Genomic DNA, 21,978 nt, shown 5'->3' with positions numbered 1-21,978 from the left:
TTCTTTTTTTTTTTTGTCTTTTTGCTGTTTCTTTGGGCCGCTCCCGCGGCATATGGAGGTTCCCAGGCTAGGGGTCGAATCGGAGCTGTAGCCACCGGCCTACGCCAGAGCCACAGCAACGAGGGATCCGAGCCAGGTCTGCCACCTACACCACAGCTCACGGCAACGCCGGATTGTTAACCCACTGAGCAAGGGCAGGGACCGAACCCGCAACCTCATGGTCCATAGTCGGATTCGTTAACCACTGCGCCACCTCGGGAGCTCCTAAAAGAAGTTTTTGAGGAAACGTAACAGCTCTCTCCTCCAAGAGAAGCCCCAGAGCTTTTTCATCATCTGGATAGGATGTCATTTCCTTAGTTTGTATTTGTTCATTCACTTATTCATTCAATATTTTTTTAGATCGAACATTTTTTTAATTGAAGTATAGTTGATTTACATGCTATGTCAGTATCAGGTATACAGCACAGTGACTCAGTTTGACATATACATGTATGTATGTATACATATGTGTATGTATGTGTGTATCATACCCCAGAGAGGCAACTTGCATAGCAGGGTGGGTCCCAGGCTTGGTCAGTTCTGTGAAATTTTGCCGTAGCAATGACATTGTTTTCAGGATTTCCAAGAGTTCTGTCTTTTCCACTTTTGATTCAGAATGAAATTTTTTTTTTTTAATTTGAATAGTTGCACCCACGGCACATGGAGATTCCCAGGCTAGGGGTCGAGTCTGAGCTGCAGCTGCCGGCCTGTGCCACAGCCACAGCAATGTCAGATTTAAGCCACATCTGTGACCTACACCACCTCTTGGGGCAATGCCAGATCCTTAACCCACTGAGCTAGACAAGGGATTGAACCCACATCATCATGGACACGATGTCAGGTTCTTAACCCACTGAGCCCCAACGGGAACTCCTGAAATAGTTTTTTTAAGTTCTGAAAAAAAAAATACTCTTTTCTGTTTCCTTTCCATTATCAGTCATTACAGGCTACTGAGTATAGTTCCCTGTGCTATACAGGACCTTGTTGATTATTTTATATATAGTAGTCTGTATCTGTTTATCCCAAACTCCTAATTTATCCTTCCCCCTTTCCCCTTTGGTAACCTTAAGTTTGTTGTCTGTGGGTCTCTTTCTGCTTTGTAAATAAGTTCATTTGTGTCATATCTTTTAGGTTCCACCTCTATGTGATACCAGATGATATTCATTCAATAATATTTTTAGGAGTTCCCGTCGTGGCGCAGTGGTTAATGAATCCGACTAGGAACCATGAGCTTGCAGGTTCGGTCCCTGCCCTTGCTCAGTGGGTTAACGATCCGGCGTTGCCGTGAGCTGTGGTGTAGGTGGCAGATGAGGCTCGGATCCTGCGTTGCTGTGGCTCTGGCGTAGGCCGGTGGCTACAGCTCCGACTAGACCCCTAGCCTGGGAACCTCCATATGCCGCGGGAGCCGCCCAAGAAATAGCAAAAAGACAAAAAAAAAAAAAAAATAATAATAATATTTTTAAGGGTCTGCTGAGTGGCAAGTGTTGCTAAACAGTTGGACCCAAAGATGCATCAGACACATCCCCTCTCTTTGAGAAGCTTCGTACTCTACCAGTGACACCCTCAGTGTGTTGCATCGGCTGTGGGTGGGTGTTCCTCTAGATAAAATGATAGCTACTTCAAATTAGAGCAAAGCCTGGTGTGTAGGAAAATTATTCTTTGTGTCGGTTGCACTGAATTTTGCTATTTTTCCCTCAGCTCATAAGACAAAAGAAAAGTTGCTGTCCACAAAGGCCCTCTTCTGCATTTAGGGTAGAGGTGATGGATGCTGAGGTCGTGGGACCGAATCCCGCCCCCGTCCCCTCAGGAAGCCCTCAGTGGGCACGGCTTCAAAGCCTACATTTAATAGGAAACGACAACAAAACAGTGTACCCTGAGCAGTTCGTAGGGCTTTTCCCCCTTGTAACTGATATTTTTTTAATCCATCAGTCATGTTTTTGTTTTTTTCTTCCAGTTTTGGCCATGAGGAGTAGCCATGTAAAACTTTACTGTCCCGGAGTTCCTGTTGTGGGGCAGCGGAAATGAATCCTACTAGGAGCCACTAGGTTTCGGGTTCGATCCCTGGCCTCGCTCAGTGGGTTCAGGATCTGCATGAGCTGTGGTGTAGGTCGCAGACTTGGCTCAGATCTGGCATGGCTGTGGCTGTAGCATAGGCCGGCAGCTGTAGCTCCGATTAGACCTGTAGCCTGGGAACCTCCATGTGCTGCAGGTGCAGCCCTAAAAAACAAAAAAAGAACTTCATTGCCTCGATGCCTCTGCCACTGTCCTGTTTTCCTGATAGGGGTTTTGTTAATGTATTTTTATGTTACATGGACGGTGCTTCACAGGTTACAAATATGTTTAGAAGATTCCTGCCAGATTCTTGGGATCTTTAGCTTCCTGTCTTGTTTCCATTTCAAACATTTTCTTCTGACTTCTTTTAGTTTAAGAAGTTGGGTTTGGGGGTTCCCATCCTGGCTCAGCGGAAACGAATCTGACTAGGATCCACGAGGACGCAGGTTTGATCCCTGGCCTCGCTCAGTGGGTTAAGGAGCTGGCAGTGCCGAGAGCTGTGGTGTAGTTTGCAGATGCGGCTCGGATCCCATGTTGCTCTGGTTGTGGTGTAGGCTGGCAGGTAGAGTTCCAATTGGACCCCTAGCCTGGGAACCTCCATATGCCGCGAGTGTGGCCCTGAAAAAAAAACAAAAGAAAAGAAAAGAAGAAGTTGGGTTTGAAGCAGTGACCACGTATGTCCCGGGAAGCCATTAAGGCGCGAATTATTCAGCAAAACAGGCTCAAAATGAGCTCCCTGGTTTGCAGGACAGAGGCAAGAAGATGGTGATATTATAGAAAGAGAAGATACTTCAGTATAGAAACCATCCTTGGAGTAATTTTATTCTTGAAAAGAGATCACATACAAAGCTTGGTATTTTAAGTCAGAAGAAAGGAAAGTGAACATTTGGCTGAAGAGGCTGTTGGATTGGCTTGAATTTTACTACTGTTTTTCCTTTGGAAGATGGAGCAAATGCGCCTTGCGGATTTCGTGTGTTGTGAATTTTAGCTAAAATAGATCCTCATGTTGAAACATTTCCTAAATTCTATACCCACACACTCAGTCCTGGAATTCCTGCCAGTAAAACATTTTCCAAGACACCAGAATTGCATTCTACTTCTTTTAATACTGGATGAAATATACTTTCAAGAGAAAGAGTACATTTAACTTCCTTTTGGTTCAGTAATAATTTAGATTATGAATGGAGAGCATGTAATTCTGGTGTCTGCATTGGGTTGTTAAAATATTTGGACTCAATTCATTTATGTTTTTAAATTTGGGGAGCTCCCCTTGTGGCACGGTGAATATGAATCTGACAAGTATCCATGAGGATTCAGGTTTGATCCCTGGCCTCACTCAGTGGGTTGGAGATCTGGCGTTGCTGTGAGCTGTGGTATAGGTTGCAGATGTGGCTTGGATCCCTTGTTGCTGTGGCTGTGGTGTAGGCTGGCAGCTGCAGCTCCGTTTTGACCCCTAGCCTGGGAACTTCCATATATGGCAGGTGCAGCTCTGAACAAAAAAAAAAAAAGGCAGATAGGAAGAGGTATAAACTTATGAGATGTATCCCCAGCCCACCCAGTTTACCTCCTTCTAGGCAGTGTCACCAGTTTCTTGCACATTCTTCTGTATGTAATAACAGATACAAAAGAATACTACTTTCTTTCCAGTTTTACACTACGATGACATACTGTGTTCATTGTCTAGGGTGTATGCACTTAAGTTCAGGTAATTCTTAAGGGGAAAAGTGAAAAGTGAAGGGTGTGTTGAAAGTCTTTAGTGTTCTCCACTGGAAACTGGTGTGAGGTTCAAAGGACAGTGTGCTTCATCATCACAGAGACCTTAGTAAGGTAACTCAGCAGAACGTGGAGCCGCAGTGACCTGTAAGATCTGCCGTATTTTTCTAAAGCAGTGACGACTTGTGTAGCTGAAGTCAGTCTACAGGAACTTGCTTTTTGGCTCATTATTTAGGGAGAATTTTGCCTTTGGGTTTGGACATTCACACACTTCCCATCTAATTTAAATTTTAGTTATGACTATACTCAGCACTTCTTTCTTTTTTTATAGAAACATAATTATGTATTTTTATTGAAGATAATTGACATAAAATATGAAATTAGTTTCAGATATACAGTGTAATGATTCGATATTTGTACACATTGTGAAGTGATCCCAGTAGGTCTAGTTAACATCCATTTGAAAAATGAGAGCTCTCCTGGCCTCTCATGGCATTTCATGCTATTGCCTTTGTAAAGTATGATCCCAGACTAATATATTTGTTGAGAGATACATGTTTTTCTGCAGAGTTTTACAATCTTGGAAATGCCTCTGGCACTTACTATTTCTAATTTATCTTGTGCTGGGGAGCACTTATTTCTTTTCCATTTTATAGGGATATGAGTAAATCATTAGCCGACGATAATTAACTACTTTCTATCACGTGCTGAAATGTTGTGGGGCTCCTACTACCTTTCTTGGCTTCTGTGAGAAATGTGTGATTCATTGAGTCTGACTGCATTCGGGGCGAGGAGGTTTAAGCATCGCGGGCGCTGAGAACAGGTGCTGGGTCTTGTCTGCCTCGTCCCCCAGAGGCTCCTTCTCTTCCTGTTTTGAGCCGCACGACTCAGGACATCTTGGGATCATTACAGTAGAGCTGTGCTTGAGCACCTTTTCTTGTATTTAACAGCCTTTTCAGCCCCCTTCCCCAGCCCAGACAGAAGGTGTGCCAGTATCATGGCAATACAGTCAGATTTTTCTCCATCTGCATCAGCCCCCCTGTGGGAGGTGCATGGCAGGTACCAAGGTGCGCTTTTCTGCGCATGCTCGCTTAGCGCCTAGTGGCTTCAGGACGGGCTGTGTTTACCCCCCGAGTCTAGCGCGCGGTAGGAATGCCTTGCACGTCGAATGAATGGAGACCAGGCTGACTCTGGAGAGTCCAGCTCTGAGGATAAGTGCCTGGATGCCATGCAAACGAGTTTAGAGCACAAGTTGAGACTTTGTAGGAAACCGTAGAAGATGAACTGAGCGAGAGAATGATGGGCTTTCATGTGCATCCTCAGCAGTTAATTCTCACACATTAGATGCGGGGAGAGGTTGGAGGGAGGCTTTTGACAAAGTCTAGGTGAGCAGCGACGGAGCTCTGCGTTGCTTATTTCCTGCTGCTTGAACTAAATTTCTCGGAAAAGAGAAATCTAATATATGATGTATACAATAAATCTGACATTGTAATACCCTTCATATTATAAAGTTATAGAAAGCCTAGTATAATAAGGGAATACAGGGTGTTAGTAACCATCTTATACTCAGAAAGGATAATATTTTATAAACAGCTGATTTTTTTTACAGTGTCTTATATGATAGTAACGTAGAACCCATCAAGTGGGTAAGAGTGTTGCTTTGAGAAGTGTGCATTCATCTCTTGGTCGCTTTGTCCAGTCTCTTCTCTATGCTCTTAGAAGCTAGAAGGACTGAACAGATGGATAAGATACGGGGCTGTTTGGGTTCCAGACACTGGGCTCCCAGCAAACACTGCATTATTCCTCCTTAGATACTAGACATGTGTGTGCAAGGTACGAGTGTAAATCAGTCCTGAGTGACTTGAATTAAGTGGAATTTTCTAACCAAAGTCACTATTTAAAGAAGCCCTGGGATGAAACTTCTGTGAAATAAGCGCACTCTCATTTCTACCCTTGTTCCCCAGGCAGGGTATCCTGTAGCTTCTGTGTGGATTGAATTCTAGTTGGCTTACAACCTGCTTGGCGTGTACCATTAACCAGCTCAGTGACACGGGAGCCCTCCAAAAGAAATAAAACAATCTAGCATTGTACAATCTCGGCTAGTAAATAGATTTTAATTCTCTTCAGCTTGGGTGGGTGTGATTTGCATCTTCCCTAACAGACAAGCGTCTGCAAGTGTTTTGCCTCCAGAAGCTCATTAAAAATCAGTGCAAAGCCTGACAGTGACTCTAACAGCAGGCAATAACTTGCAGCAGCCTTGTAAGTGGATGGCATTTCCAGTATCAGTGACGCTTCCTCATTTGTCTCGAAGCGCCCCATGGAAGTTTAGTCCTGTAAGATTTAATATGATTCCCACAATGCTGATTTTTTAATCAACCCCAGGGGAACTGTGAAAGAACCTACAGAGGGACAACAAAAATCCTCAGATTGTCTATTTATTGAAATTAATTTATGCTCTGAGTTAAGCGAAAAAAAAAAAATTACTTTCAAGTATGAACAGCCGGACAGCCTGCAGAAATTTCCAACAGTGTTCCAGAGCCCTGTGGTAAAGCCGGCGTTTCTGTCGTGCTCCTTTAACACGCCCTTTTATTTTTGTAAAAAACTTTGCAATTCGTAATTTCAGTGAAGCAGCTTTGTTGTTGCGTCATACTGTCCATTGAGCCGAAGCCTTTTGGGAAAACGGCATTTGGAGAGGGACCCAGGGTGTAATAGCTGATCCCGCTGGCACGTGTCCCAGAGTAAGCGGGGGCTGGAAGCTTTTAGTGTAGTTAAAAGATGCCGGGCTGTCATTTGCATCCATTGACACTGAGCAAGGAGGTTTCAGCCTGCGATTTATAGTCTGCTTCCCAGGAGAGCAGCTGGGGAAGAGCTGCGAATTCCGTGTGAGCTGGGGACCTGTCATCTGGTGTGCTTAATGCAATTCCACCTCATCTTGGGAGCAGTTTCTGGGACCTGATCATCATAATAATGCATGCTCATGGTGAAAGATAATGCTTGTGGTTATGAGAATGTGCAGAACTGAGTTGGGGCTTGGGCATAAAGGTGGCAGTGGGGGGAGAAGGCAGATATTTGATAAATGGATGGTGATGAGGAGAAGGCAAGTGTTTTGGATAAGGAAAGCCACACACATATGATTAAGAGCCTTAACAATATTTATAAAATGATAGCTTTTCAGTACTAGTAAGACAAAGTGGCCCATCTCTGGCTTCCTTTATAAAAATCTACTTCATCCTTGGAGGGTGCCTTTTTGTTGTTTTTGTTCAAAGTCATCCTATCCCTCCAGGGATATGTTTAATTAATCCCATCATCTTCCATTAGTGACTGTGCCAATTTGATCATTCTTTTCCCTTCTGCTGCCCAGCCCCCTTTTCTTGACTCAAAGAATAATTAATGCAACCATGACTCTGTTTCCTCCCCCAGCACATCTTCTGCAGACTGAGTTTATGTAAGATGGTCAGATTTGTGGACATACTAGAACACTCCATTGTCAGAGCCGCCTTTCATTGGTTCTGTTCGCTGGTGTTTGATTTGACTGGCGTGGCGTTTGGAAGTGGTTGTGATCTATGCCGTCATTGGAAAGCACTTTGGGGAGGATCCAGGACCCACCAAACTGATGAGAATGAGCTCACTTGGACAGCCGCTCAGTCTCTCCCCATTCGGGACCCCCACCCCCACCCCCGCTCACAGACATGCGGGCTGTTGTGCTGATAAACCTCCATTTTCAGTGCAATATACTCTTTCATATTTTTCCTTCCCGAGAAGACACAGATGTCTCTTAAAATGGCTGGACTCTCAAGAGATGGCACAGAGTTGAAGAATCTTGCGGGGAATCAGTGGAGCCTGAAGAGCTTCTGTGGCGAGAATGTCCCAGAACAGGTGCAGGACTGAGAGCAATTCCTGTCACAGTTAGAATTCAGCTGCTTAGCTTGTTGACACAATCTGGTTCAGCCAACATGAAGAAAAGAAAAGAAAAAAAAAAAACAACAAAACCCACTAACATCCTTGGAATGACCTAGTGGGATTGTTGATGGGAAAATTCTCAATATTGTGAGCTTAATCTAGCCATTCCAAATATGTGAATTATTTTTTCAAGACACATTTTAACCCTTGTTACGACAGCATTTACTCGCGGAGCGGAATGCTGGGTTAGGCAGATTCATTGGGATCAACCTTCCATCCACCAGAACTCTTCCTGTTACTTTTTTACTGAAAAACCTTCGGGAGTTCCTTGGTACCCTAGCCGTTAGGGATTCTGAATTGTCACTGCTGTGGTTTGGGTTCGATTCCTTCCCCAGGGAATTTCCACCTGCTGAGGCTGCAGTCAAATAAATACATGAATAAAATTAAAAAACCCTTCGGTAGCTACCAAGGCCTCAGGGTCATGTGCACGGAGAGTCTGTTCACCCTCATATTCGCATTACCCGGCTTCTGACCAGGTTCTAGCCCTACCCGTCTGCTTTTCCAGTTTGCGTGCCCAGCCCCCTCCCCCAAGCACATGGTCAGTGAGGAGCTGTTGGCACGTGGGCTTTAGGCTTAAGTGTCTCCCTGGGTCTCCGTTAGGGCTGCCCGCTTCCAAACTCGCCTGGCATCCTCTGTGAAGTCTCTGTTCCCCGCTCTCCACCACGGTGGCACCCATCGCCCCCACACAGCGGCTTAGAACAGGAGCAGTCATTTATTTTGCCCGTGAACCTGGAGGGTTGTGGCTGGAGTCTCATGTGGTCACAGAGGGTGCTGGCAGGTCATCATCAAAGAAGAGGCTCCTTTGCTCCCGGGTCCAGGGCTGGGGCCGGGGAAGGGGTGGGGCGCGGAACCTCTCCACGTGGCCTCCAGTAGCTAGACTTCTTCCCTGGTGGCTGAAGGCTCCTGGAGTGGGTGTCCCAAGACAGGCTGGTAGAACCTGCCTGATCTTGAAAATCATGCAGAGTCACTTCTGCCAAGTGGTATTCATTCAAGGGGTCACAAAGGCCTCCCTGTTTAGGGGAGGTACGTAGACCCCACGTCATGATGGGAGGGATATCTTAGGGGAAATTTTTTAAAAATTTTAATTCCTGGGAGTTCCCGTCGTGGCGCAGTGGTTAACGAATCCGACTAGGAACCATGAGGTTGCGGGTTCGGTCCCTGCCCTTGCTCAGTGGGTTAAGGATCCGGCGTTGCCGTGAGCTGTGGTGTAGGTTGCAGACGCGGCTCGGATCCTGCATTGCTGTGGCTCTGGCATAGGCCGGTGGCTGCAGCTCCGATTCAACCCCTAGCCTGGGAACCTCCATATGCCGTGGGAGCGGCCCAAGAAATAGCAACAACAACAACAACAACAACAACAACAAATTTTAATTCCTAACTGTAAAAATTCAGGTAACAGGAAACTTACTGTCTTAACCATTTTTAGGTGTACACAGTTCGGTGACATTAGGTACAGTCACTTTGCTGTGCAGCTACCATCACGTCTGTCCACAGAGCTCTTGTCTTGCAAAACTGAGGCTCTGTACCTGTTAAACAACTGCTCTGCATATTCTCATACCCACGCCCCCACGCCCAGCCCCTGGCAACCAGCATTCTCTTTTCTGTTTCTATGAATTTGACTCCTCTGGATATTCCCTGTAAGTGGAATCATACAGAATTTTATTTCTCCGTCGGGCTTACTTCATTTAGCATAATGTCCTTAAGATTCATCCTAGTTGTAGCATGTGTTAGAATTTCCTTTTCAAGGCTTACTAATGCTCCATTGTATGCGTACACAGTAGTCTGCCTATTCATTCATCTGTTGATAGACACACGGGTGGCTTCTACCTTTAGACTTTCGTAAATAATGCTGCTATGAGCATGGCTGTACAGTGGAGGACATGTTTTAAAACCAGCAGGCTGTTATGGTTAATTCTTTTTGTTGTTATTGTTGTTTTGTCTTTTCTAGGGCCGCACCCGTGGCATATGGAGTTTCCCAGGTGAGGGGTCGAATCAGAGCTGTAGCCACCAGCCTACGCCAGAGCCACAGCAACGCGGGATCCGAGCCATGTCTGCAACCTACACCACAGCTCACGGCAAGGCCGGATCCTTAACCCACAGAGCGAGGCCAGGGGTCAAACCCACAATCTCATGGTTCCTAGTTGGATTCACCAACCACTAAACCACCACGGGAACTCCTGTTATGGTTAATTCTGTCTTTTGAGGTCTTTTCTTCACTGGACTGGAAATACTTGACCTCAGGAACAGTGAGTTTCCATCTTTCCATCTCTAGGGCCCAGCGAGGCTCAGAGGTGTTTGTTGGATGAGTGATGGCTGGATGGCGGGGTGGCTGGATGATAACTGCTGTAGAGGGAAGATGGGAGGTTTGATTTCTGAAGTGTGGCAAGAGCTGTCTTGTGTCCTGCTGAAGAAGGGCTCATCCCGTGATGTGCATCCTCAGGACCGTCGCTGCCAAGCTCGACTCCGTTATTTTAATATACATATTGCCTAATGTCAGGCAATAAACGTATATAAACATGGGTTGAGTTAAACTGCAGTTGAGAAATGGGCTCTAGACTTGAGGCGGGGACATTTTAAGAAATTTTCGTCACTCGAGTCTTCCACTGTGCTTTACACACAATCCTGTGTGGAGTGCTTTTCTGGGTCATTTAAGGAGTTGTGAAGAAGAGCCACTTCCTTTGATTGCTGGTTTGTTTCTACTTAATTACATTTTAAGCCTGGCAACCTTGATAATGACATGTTACATGCAAACCCTGTGATGACAGACTCAGTTTTCATTAGACCAGTTTTAGCCTTTATTTCATGTGCTGAGATGGGGGGAAAGAAGACATATGTTAATATAGCAAATAAACAGCCACTCATGCATTTCTTTGTTTTCTCTCATTACTTGCCCCTATTGGTGGGTTTATGCAAAAAAAGAACCACCTCCAACAAAAGTGAAAGTGATAATATCCTGAGTTCCTGTTTTATTATAAGTTAGATAAATGCTAGGTAGTGTTTCCCTTTAAATTATTCATGTGACTTCCTTAAATTAGTGTTGGAGGCATGGTTAGGAGTTTTCATGGACCTCATACACAAGTGATGTAGACAGATGATAAAATGGGAAAAGCCTTGGGTTTGGACTCCAACAGGTTGAGTTTGGGTTTTGGTTCTGTCATTTCCTTGTAAACGTGCTACTTGGAAAAAAGGGGCAAAGCAGAAATAATAATAGTTTCTCTTGGCCAATTGGAAAGTCAGTTGAACCCAACCGGCCCCTGCCTGCAAGTATCTGTGCACACACGGAATGTGAGCGTCACATTTCGGCCAGCAGCATTTCAGGCTTCCGTGTCTGCTGGTGTCTGTAAATGTAAATGTGATGCCAGCTGAATCCTCCTTCTTCCTGGGATCCTGAGAAAGGAGGCTCCTGTTTCTGACTCTTTCCTTTAGTTTAGTATCAGACAGTTTTTAGACAAGGCTGGGTGTTTATTTGACAGATGGGGAAGTTGAGGCCGAGAGGATGACAGGAACCATGCAAGCCCCTGTAACACGGAAGAGGCGGAGGTGGGGCTTTGTCCAGTGTTTTTTGGTACCGTTAGGTGGCTGCTTGTCTTCCCGTTTTTGGGGTCTTTCCCTCCCCTCAACCTGGTTCTCCTTATTCAGTGCGGGCGTCCAGGCTCCTCTTCCAAGGGAGCTGCCAGTACCATTCCTGGGGAGACGTGGTTCATGGTTTAGGTCCCTTACAATGACAGAGTATTTTGAAGGGCTTCATGTAATTCTCTCTTTTCAGGTTTGCCTTTTCATTTGTAGTCTTTGGACCCAGGTGATATCTTTGAGGCACCCACATTATTTTCTTTTTCTGTTTCCCTGACCCGATTCACTGTTACAGATATCTCAGCAAAGAGCTTGATACACACCTTCCTGAAAATCTCGAGGTTCCTCAAGTCATGCATTCAAACGTCCGCAGCCGACAGGAAATAGCAGACTGGGCCCGCCACTCTAAATTTGTGCGAATTTGCAACCAGAGCATTAACAAACCCCCCAAAACCAGAATTAAAAGATAGCATGATTCAGAAGACATTAAATTCCTCCTGTACCCAGACATGCTTTCATAAATATGACTTTCATTTATTAAAAAAATATGTGGAGTCAGAGTTCCCTGGTGGATCCGTGGGTGAAGGATCTGGTGGTGTCACTGCTGTGGCTCTGGTCACAGCCGTGGCTCAGGTTTGATTCCCTCGCCTGGGGACTTCTGTGTGCCGAGGGTATGGCCAGAAAAATGTAGGGCTGCTTCCCACGACGAGGAAAACCACGATTCTCCAAGGGGGCGGGGATTGGGAAGGGATGGATGGGGAGGGTGGGGTTAGCAGAGGTAACCTGTTATACCTGGGGGTATGGACAACAAGCTCCTACTGCATAGCACAGGGACTATATTCCATGTCTTAAGATAAACCACAATGGAAAAGAATATAAAAGAGAGAGAGGGAGTGTGTGTGTGTGTGTTTCTATGAATATGACTCCTCTGGGTATTTCCTGTAAGTGGAATCATACAGAACTTTTATTTCTCCATCAGGCTTATTTCATTTGGCATGATGTCCTTAAGATTCATCCAAGTCATAGCATGTGTCAGAGTGTCCTTTTTTATGTATATATATAACTATGTCATTTTGCTGTGCAGCAGCAATTAACACAACATTGTAAATTAACTACACATCAATAAAAAAAAACATGTAGGCCTGCTTCATGGAAGAGGAGGTAAGGAAGGAGATGAGTATTGGAAGCAGGAGAAAAGCACAAAGCCCTGAGATGCACACAGAGCCACTGGCACAGGGGGCACTGCTGAGACTCGGGGCCCAGCATCCTCAGACGGCCAGGGCACCTCCCCGGTGCTGGGTGGAGTGTCAGCTTCCCTATTTCCTTTGTGTCCAGCCGCAGCCACTTGGAGGCTCAAAGCAGTGATGTTGGGGGGCGCACATGTATGAACCAGCGTGACTCCTGCCTCACGCTGCAGCCAGTCCCGTTTCCCGTCTGTCGCATCACAGAAATGCCATGTAGCCCCAGACCACATCTAGTGTTACTGAGGCCATGAAACGTTCACTGGACATGCCCATTGGTTTACCCACAGGGCAATTTTTATAAAGCATTGTGAACGTTGTATTCATTCTGAATGTGACCCTGGCCCACGCTAAATGTCCCCAGCACCGGAAGGTAAAGATCTCTCAGAGGCTTTTCCTAGGAACTTTCATGCCGTGTTCCTGGTAAGCCGTGGAAACAAAAAAGACCAAGGGTCATGTTGCAGAGTTTCTCAAGGGGTTCCAACCTTGGGCAAATGCAAGGAGAGCAGCAGACTGCTGAGATCAGGAGAGAATCCTTTGGGGGGGGGGGAAAGACCTCTCTCCCCAGATGAAAACTGTCTTCTCAGGTCTGTAGCTCATGTCTGTCTTTTGCTTTTCACATCTCACTTGTTATTGTTACTTTTGCTCATCCTATGGAACTGTGCTTTATGTTATCCTGTGCACAAGCATCCTAAGATGATCCGTTATCTAAGAATCCAAGACACACATCCTGCCTCTCTGCAACCCCACAGTTTGACGAGCGCTGCATCCAGGAGTCCGTTCTGTTTTTCTTTCAGTTGTTCTCCGCCAGGCTTTGGGGTGCATTGAGAAATTGGGTTTGGAAAAGGACTTGCATTGTTTGTTCCATGACAACTCCACACAGCATCGAGGCTTTGAATGAAGAGGGAGGGGGTATTTTGACTTCCCTTCCTTTTTCAAATGCAGTTAAACTGATATTCAGAACGATGGTGAGAGAGTTGTAATAAATCTAGGAAAGATGGCAAAGGAAACGAAGCGGCCGGTCGTTTACTGGAGACTTTTTTCCCCCCAAGTTTTAAAGTTTCGTTGCAGTGTAGTTGCTATGCCTTGTTGTGATCATTCTGCTGTGCAGCAGAGTGATGCAGTTACGCAGGTACCCACATCCATTCTCTTGCAGGTTCTTTTCCCACATAGATGAGCACAGAATAGTGGGTAGAGTTCCCTGTGCTCTACGGCAGGTCCCCATTGGCCAGTCATTCCTTATAGCATAGGGTGCACATGCCAGTCCCGAACCCCCCGTCCATCCCTCCCCAGCATCTGTCCCCTCTGGAAACCATAAGCTTGTTTTCAAAGTCTGGGAGTCTGTTACAGAAGCCAGCTGTGAACTTCACTTTGAAACTGCAGGCTTCAGGGAGATCTGCTTGTCTCTGGTTTTCTGCTGCTCCCTTCCCGTTCTGCTCCCTAGATCTGTGGGAACCTTGCTGTCTGAAGGCCACCAGGAGACCTCAAAGTTGGGCTCTGTTCCCTGCTTCCTCTCTCTGAACTCTATTTTGGATCTGCAGTCGAGTTTTGAGGCTTTTTGCAAGCCTGCAACTCTGAGGTATTTTAGAGAACTGTAATTTTGTTTGTTCTCCGCTGTGTGCATGTGGTTTCTTAAAACATGAGTGTGATTATTTTCTGCATCCTTTCCATAGCAAACATTTCCCCCTAAACTACAGACTCCAAAAGTGGGTTCTCCGTGCACTTGGCAGCCTCCCTTGGCATCCTCAGGCAGCGAGACCGTCTCACAGTGAACAACGTGTTACAGTTTTGAGGCTTTCTAGGTGGCTTCCAACCTTGTTTTGGGGTCTGCCCCTCAGGTGTTCTGTGTTTTCCAGCAGCCATGCAGTGCTGTTGAGCTCTTGTGAAATTTAATTTGAGGATGATGCAGTGCTATTGAATTACTATGAAACTTAAAGTGCTATAAACTAGCACTTTGGGGGCATTTTTAGCCATAAACTAGCAATTTGTGGAAGACCATTAGCATATGTAGCCTGGGCTCTGAAGCTTGATTATTTGGGTGTGAATCCCAGCTTTGCAGTTTTTGTTTTCTAGCACTTTTATTTATTTACTTTTATTTATTTATTTTTTCTTACTGTTAGATTATTTCATTTCATTGCCCACCTGCGGCAGGGATTGAATCTGAGCTACAGCTCCCGTGACCAGTACCACAGCTGTGGCAATGCTGGATCTTTTAACCTGCTGGGCTCCTCTTACTGTTAAATTTTTAATGTACTTGAAATTAATTTTGGTATAAGGAGTCAAGTTTGACTCTAGCTTTTTTTTTTTTTTAAATAATACTTTAAGTGTTTTTTTGGGTAACATATTGCATAACATAGGATTGACTGTTTAACCACTGGTACGTGTACAGCATTCACTTTTCCACTTTTTAGCTGTGTGTTATAGGTCAAAATATTTTACCTCTCTTTGTCTCAGTGTCTTCATCTGCAAGTAGGGATAACATCCCCTTTAGGTGCTTTTTTTGTTGGTTGTTTTTCATTTTTGTTTTTTTTTTTTTTTTTTTTGGCTACACCCACGGCATATGGAGGTTCCCTGGCTAAGAGTGAAATCGGAGCTACAGCTGCCGGCTTGCGCCACAGCCACGGCAACTCGGAGTCTGGGCCATGTCTGCAACGTACACCACAGTTTATGGCAACACCAGATCCTTAACCCACTGAGTGAGGCCAGGGTTCGAACCCAAGTCTTCACGGACACGAGTGGGGTTCGTTACTGCTGAGCCATGCCTGGAACTCCCCCTTTGGGTGTTTATGAGATCAGTTAATTCATAGACAACACTCGATGTGCCTGGGAGACAGTAAGTGCTCAATAATAATCAGTGGCCGTGGCAACTTGTATTACGGGCAGGGAGGGCCGGCATCTGCTCATAGGAACTGTGGGTGAGCTAGTGTCCTGTGTATGGTGCATGTGTACGAATGCTTAGCTGGGGCAATTACTGCCCATGGAATCAGCCTGAAGACCCAGAGAATTCTCGTTGTAGACACTTACTTGATAATTTTGCATCACGTCTGTGTTCACTTTAGCACGGGACTAAAATGCAGTTTGAATTTCAGGGGAAAAAAGGATTTTCTAAGATTTGAATTTCAAATTGTTTGTAAGGCAATTAATAATAAAAGGTAGAACCTACTTTGTCTTCAATTATTATTATTATTTTTTTTAGGGCTGCCCCTGAGGCATATGGAAGTTCCCAGGCTAGGGGTTGGATCAGAGCTGCAAGCCCACCTGCACCACAGCCACAGCAACGACAGATCCCGGCCACATCTGCGACCTACACCACAGCTTGTGGCAACGCTGGATCCTTAACCCCCTGAGTGAGGCCACGGATCGAATCCTCATCCTCATGTCCAGTTCTTAACCTACTGAACCACCATGGGAACTCCTTTTTCTATTTTTCATTTTTCTTTTTGTTTGTCTTCAATTTTAAAGCGTAATTCAAGAAGGTTAATAAAGAGAGTAGACTTCTGAATATATTCCATTAACATGGTAACATGTGCTAGCTCTTTTCAAAAACTTTGATAAAAGCTCTTGCTTAAAAGAATATGAGCAACAATTGTTAGGCATGAATTCTCGATGAATTTATAGAGTTTATATAAACAGCCTTTCTCTTATAGTTTCTAGTCGGAGGTAATGGGAAAGTTTCTACTTTATTATTATTATCAGTAATCTTTAATTCTCTTTAGTTCAGCAGGATCTGTAAAAAAGGATACAGACCTCATCTGAAATAAACTATTTCTAAACTTAAAATTCATGTTCCTACAATGGAATATACTAGATTCAGTCACCATCACAAAAACGTCTTTCTTATCAGTGCTGCCCTAGCCAAATGCGAACTTTCAAAATTGGAAATCAGGCATTTTGTAGACAGTTCAGGCTTTGTTTCCTGTTTGGGGGCTAAAAAAAAAATTGCCCAAGAAAGTGTTTCTGGAAGTGAAACCACACTGCTTCTCAGGTGGGACTGAAACCCAGCCGAAAGTCAGATTGGGACTCAGACACAGGGGTTGGGACTCGAACCCACCTGCATCTCAGACTGGAACTTGATCCCGAGATCCCTGACTTAGGAGGAGGCTCGAACCCACTGTCTGTTAATTGAAACCACTCACCTGGTGTCAGGACTTAGCGAAGTTCAGGATCTTTCATCTCCTTGCAGAGAGAACTCAGCACGAGGCCAAGCATCAGGGAAAGAGTGTTTATTAGTGTAGGATGCTTGTGAGTGACACAAGGGGGCTGACAACAGAGCGCAGTCCTGAGAACAAAGAGGCTACAGTTTTTTGTCTTTTTTTTTTTTGCTTTTTAGGGCCGCACCCACGGCCTGTGGAGGTTCCCAGGCTAGGGGTCGAATTGGAGCTACAGCTGCCGGCCTACACTACAGTCACAGCAACTCGGGATCCTTAACCCACTGAGCGCAGCCAGGGATCGAACCTGAGTCCTCATGGATGCTAGTCGGGTTTGTTAACTGCTGAGCCACAACAGGAACTCCAAAGGGACTACAGTGTTACAATCAAAGAAAAAGTGGAGGGGGAGAAGACCCCTTTCTCCCTCATTTTTGGGTTGACGTCAAGGCTTCCATCATTAGTTGCTTCTTTGACCCTTTATGGTTTAACCAGGACTGTCATGGTGCTATTTAAATCATATGTGAATCAGCAAAAGGTTGGTAACATGTCCTAAAATATGGTAATTCATCTCAGGATTGGGTATGGTGTCCCCCTTCACCTAGTTTTTCCCCCTTTTACCTACATTTCTGTCTTTGCTACATGCAGACCTGCTCTTCTCCAAGGGCTGTTCACTCCCTGATTTCATGTAACAAAATTGAGACCCCACCTCCATTGTCCTGTGTTCTAACCATGGGGATTTGTGGCTTGAGTGTGTCTCGAGCATACCTGTGCCTGGGCTTCCTTCAGTGTAGATTGTTGCTCGGTGATTGGATTCTTTTCTTGAGTCACAACAGGAACTCCAAAGGGACTACAGTGTTACAATCAAAGAAAAAGTGGAGGGGGAGAAGACCCCTTTCTCCCTCATTTTTGGGTTGACGTCATTCGCTTTCCACAGTCGACAGACACCCTCAAAATCCCCTTCCTGTCGGAGTTCCTGTCGTGGCGCAGTGGTTAACGAATCCAACTAGGAACCATGAGGTTGCGGGTTCGGTCCCTGCCCTTGCTCAGTGGGTTAAGGATCCGGCGTTGCCGTGAGCTGTGGTGTAGGTTGCAGACGCGGCTCGGATCCCGTGTTGCTGTGGCTCTGGCGGAGGCCGGCAGCTACAGCTCCGATTTGACCTCCTAGTCTGGGAATCTCCATGTGCTGAGGGAGCGGCCCTAGAAAAGGCAAAAAGACCAAAAAAAAAAAAAAAAAAAAAAAAAAATCCCTTCCTGTCTTTAATCTGCTAGTGGGATTTCTAAACTGACTACTTAATTATCCTACTCTATCCCCATAAGAAGGAGTCGCACTTCCCAATTGCCTTGGTAGTTTAGCCTACAATATTTTTGTTGTTCTAGGAATTGGTAGTGACCCTAAGTGTAACTGAAAGAATACTCATTTCTGAAGCCTGGATTGTGATTTGTTCCTAAAAAATGAGTGATAATGTAGCAATTGAATGCTGTCATCATAGTGCACACACTCAGTCAGAGTGTCATTATAAAACCACCATTGGGTAATAACCCATGGAGTAGGGTGCTGTAGTGGAAATAGTACTGGATTTTGGTTCAGGACGTCTGAATTCCAGGACTCATCATGGCCCTCAGGTCATGGAATCAAGCCTTTAGGATTCAAGAAATTATGATGGGAAAGAGAAAGGCATTGGCTTTATGGTAGCAGTTGCTGGAAAGTCTTTTCCTCGTTCATTTTCTCTCATTTTTCACCTTCTTGCAGGGTGCTGTCATAGATGGTTACTCCTTATTTATATGCCGATGTCTTCCAAACCTACGTTTTAATCAAGACCTTTCTTGGGCTCCAGACCCCAAATCCAATGGCTAAGAAACTGTTTTCCTTGGCTGCTCCATAAATACATTAAATCAGTGTATCAAAAATGAAACTCATCAAGACACTTCTTTCCCACCACTACCCACAAACCTAATTCTTTTCCTACATTCCTTTTGAGCAAGTAGCACGCTTCCGGCATTTACCCAACCAAAGCCCCTATTTCTTTCTCTTCACTTTCTATATTTAACAGCTCACTAAGCTCTGCCAGTTCCGCCTCATAAATGTCGCTCCTGTCCATTCCCTTCTGATGATGATGGAAAGATCCAGGACTTTCATCATCATTGTCCATGATGACAACGACAATGATGAAGTCCATTCTTCCACATTAGCCGTCTCTGCCTTTCTTCCTGGCCCTTCTCATTTCTCACCTGGATTTTTGCGGCCGCTCTCTTTAACCACAGTTCCATGCATCCCTTCTTACATCAGTCCCGTGGGCCACAGCCAGAATGCCGGTGACACTTTCTCAGCAAGCTACCCAATCCTCATTCTTCACTTGGGTTGCACCTGCTAGTCTGGAGTGAATTATCCACTTGGCTCATGGCAGTCTCCCAGACACTGGTCCAGAAATTCAGCTTACAGGTCAACGCTACTTTGAAGCCTTTCTCAACCTTTCAGACAGAGTTGATATTTAACCATGCTGGGAAGTGTAGTTCCAATTCAGTGTGTATTTTCTTTTGTTTATTTCTCTGCCTCCCCTGTTGACTCTGAGTTACTTGAGGTTGTGAATTGAATCTTAACTTCATGTCACTCTATACAGTGTCCAGCATGATGCGCCCCCTTGTAGAGACATCGGTAAATGATGGAGTGAATGCAGATGGTTTCCTTGAGGTGGGAAGGGGTAGGGAAGATGCCACAGAGCCCCGGGAGTCCCCCACCCTCCAGCATCTATGACTTCCTGCTGAGGAGGCTTTCCTGTGGTGACTTGCCTTGGCTCTCCCCTTAGATACGAACTCTGGAACCCAAGCTGCAAATGCTAAGGTGATATGTTTTTTTTTTTTTCATCTCCGAATTTTTGATAGGCAATAGTACTTTCAAGTAAGCGCGGTGAAACGCGCGTGCCTTCTCGGAGGCGTCTATGCGCACGACGGCCATCCCAGCCATCTCACTTTTCATTCATGATCACCCGGCACTCACTCTACATTTCTCAAGTGCCGTCACATTCCCACTCTCTGTGTGTCTGTCCCTCCACCTCCTCCCAGCCACAGGCACTTGCAGGCAATCAGAAGGGCACTTGGCCGTGTGTGTGCGCACCAGCCCCTCCGTTACGTTGTCTGCATCTGTGCGCCTGTCCACTGCCTTGCTTCCTATGCTGGAGAGGCTGCCACCTCCCCACAGGTTCACTGGTGTCCCCACCATGCCCCCCCCACTCTGGGCTCCATCCCGGGTGGGGGGAGGGGAGGCCCCGCCCTCCCAGATGTTCCCAGGACTTCCTTTCTTCCTTCCTTCAGCGCTTCATTCTTTGTCACTTTATTGGCGACTTTGCCCAGGTCATCCTGTTCACAGGTGCACTCCCCTGCTCCATGCTTCTTACTTCCTCGTTCCACTTGATTCTTCTCTTCAGCACCTACCACCATCTAACATACTATGTATTTTCCCCTTTGGTTTTGTTTAGGTCGCCCCACTAGAATGTAAGCTCTGGAGGGCAGGGATTTTGGCAGTGTTGACTGCTGTTTGCCCACTGCTCAGAACTATTCCTGGCACCTGGTGGATGCACAAAAAGTATTTGTGCAGCGTGTCTGTTGAGAAGAAGCTTTCCCAGACAGAAAAGCGTAATGAATTGTCTGCTTCCCTCTTAAACCTACAGGCTTCATTTGAAATTTAAAGTTTTGAGTTTATCCAAAAGATGACAAAGCTGAATTTAAAATTCCTCCAAACAGGGAGTTCCCTTTGTGGCTCAGTGGTCAATGAACCGGCTAGGATCCATGAGGATGCAGGTTCGATCCCTGGCCTTGGTCAGTGGGTTAGGGATCTGGTGTTGCCGTGAGCTGTGGTGTAGGTCGCAGATGTGGCTTGGATCCCATGTTGCTGTGCCTGTGGTGTAGGCTGGCAGCTACACCCTAGCCTGGGATTCTCCATTTGCTGCGGGTTCAGCCGTAAAAAGACAAAAAACAAAGAACAAAGAAAGAAAAAGAGACCAAATCTATAATATATGTGCAAGTGCTGGGTAAATTGTAAAAGCATTGTATCCTCTTTACTTTGAAGGTGGGTAATATTAACTTCCCTAATGTTTTTATTTGCTATTTTCAAAATATATAATGAAAGAATCTAATTAATTGATGCTTAGGATTAAGGTAAGTTTTCAGACTTTCACAGTATATTTGATTTCAGGAGTTTCTTGCAAAGGTAAAAATCTTGGAAAAAATTCGTGATGAGTCATTTTTATTATGAAAGACTTTCCAGCAGATAACACTTCTTTTATGGTTGAGGGTCAGTGGTTCTGTCATCAGCTCACAAGAGTGCGTTGTTTCAGTCTTGGTAGTAAACCTGGAATGGCCGTAGAGCTCCGGTGACACAGGAGACCCTGGAGTCCTAGTTGGCTGTTATGCTTTTTTCCCTGCCTCCCGCTCCACTTACAGAAAGCCTCCTTCCTCCTCTAACTCCAGTATACTCATGTGAGTGAGCCCTTCCGGCTCTTGGACTCAAATTCTTTGCCAAAAAAAAAAATTGGGGACAATTACTCATTTTGTAGCACTTGTCAGATCCCTGAATCACTAGCAACTAGGCTTCCTCTGATTACAATGTGACAGAGACTGTCCATGAGCTGGCAGCTGAGTGATTGTCATCAGCTGCTCGACTTTAGTCCAGCAACAAGTTAGTGATACATTTAAAATACTTAGGGGGAAAGGGTGGAGTGGGAGTTTGAGGTTAGTAAATGCAAACTAGTGCATTTGGAGTGGATAGGCAATGAGAGCCTGCTGTACGGCACAGGGAACTGTATCTAATCTTTTGTGATGGAACATGCTGGAAGATAATGTGAAAAAAAAAAAAAGACCGTGTATATATGCATAACTGGGTTGCTTTGCTGTACAGCAGAAATGGACAGAACCTTGTAAATCAACTATAATTAAAAATTTTAAAAATAAAACCTTGAGATGCTCTTAAAAAACAAAAAACAAAAGCAAACCTTAATCCTGGGCTTTAGGGCAGGGCCCTTTCCGCTAGAGCCTCACAGTGAAAGCTTCCGAGCCGCTGTTGCCCTCTTACTCCGCAGGGCTCCCACCCCTTCCCAGCACCTGAGCAGCTGCCCTTCGCCTGCCCCGCCCTGGGGTGGGTGGGGGCTGTGTCTCCTTTGGGCTCCTCTGCATGCTGGGGACCCCGTTCCTGCGGTCATCTCTGGCCGTGCTTCTTCTGACATCGCTCTAGAATTTAACCATCGGGCTCTGTGTCTCCTCCCTTC

At 45.5% G+C, this 21,978-nt stretch overlaps 1 protein-coding gene and 1 long non-coding RNA gene across 10 annotated transcripts in view; both read left to right on the top strand.

Moving 5' to 3' along the window:
- The window catches only part of LRCH1 (leucine rich repeats and calponin homology domain containing 1), a 217,471-nt gene that overhangs the window by 70,604 nt on the left and 124,889 nt on the right, over positions 1 to 21,978 (top strand). The gene's annotated exons all lie outside the window — the stretch shown is intronic.
- Positions 739 to 6,223, top strand: LOC146398578 (uncharacterized). The gene is made up of 3 exons (XR_014819496.1): positions 739 to 1,288; positions 2,607 to 3,430; positions 3,478 to 6,223. It is a non-coding gene; the product is annotated as an uncharacterized LOC146398578 (long non-coding RNA).

This window comes from Sus scrofa, chromosome 11 (genome assembly GCF_054392235.1).
Source record: "Sus scrofa isolate SSC_HxYL_T2T_F1_AM1 chromosome 11, Sscrofa_HxYL_maternal_Yorkshire_Landrace_v2.0, whole genome shotgun sequence".
NCBI classification, from domain to species: domain Eukaryota; kingdom Metazoa; phylum Chordata; class Mammalia; order Artiodactyla; family Suidae; genus Sus; species Sus scrofa.
Note: the sequence above shows the minus strand (reverse complement) of the source record. Positions and strands in the feature narration are given on the sequence as shown.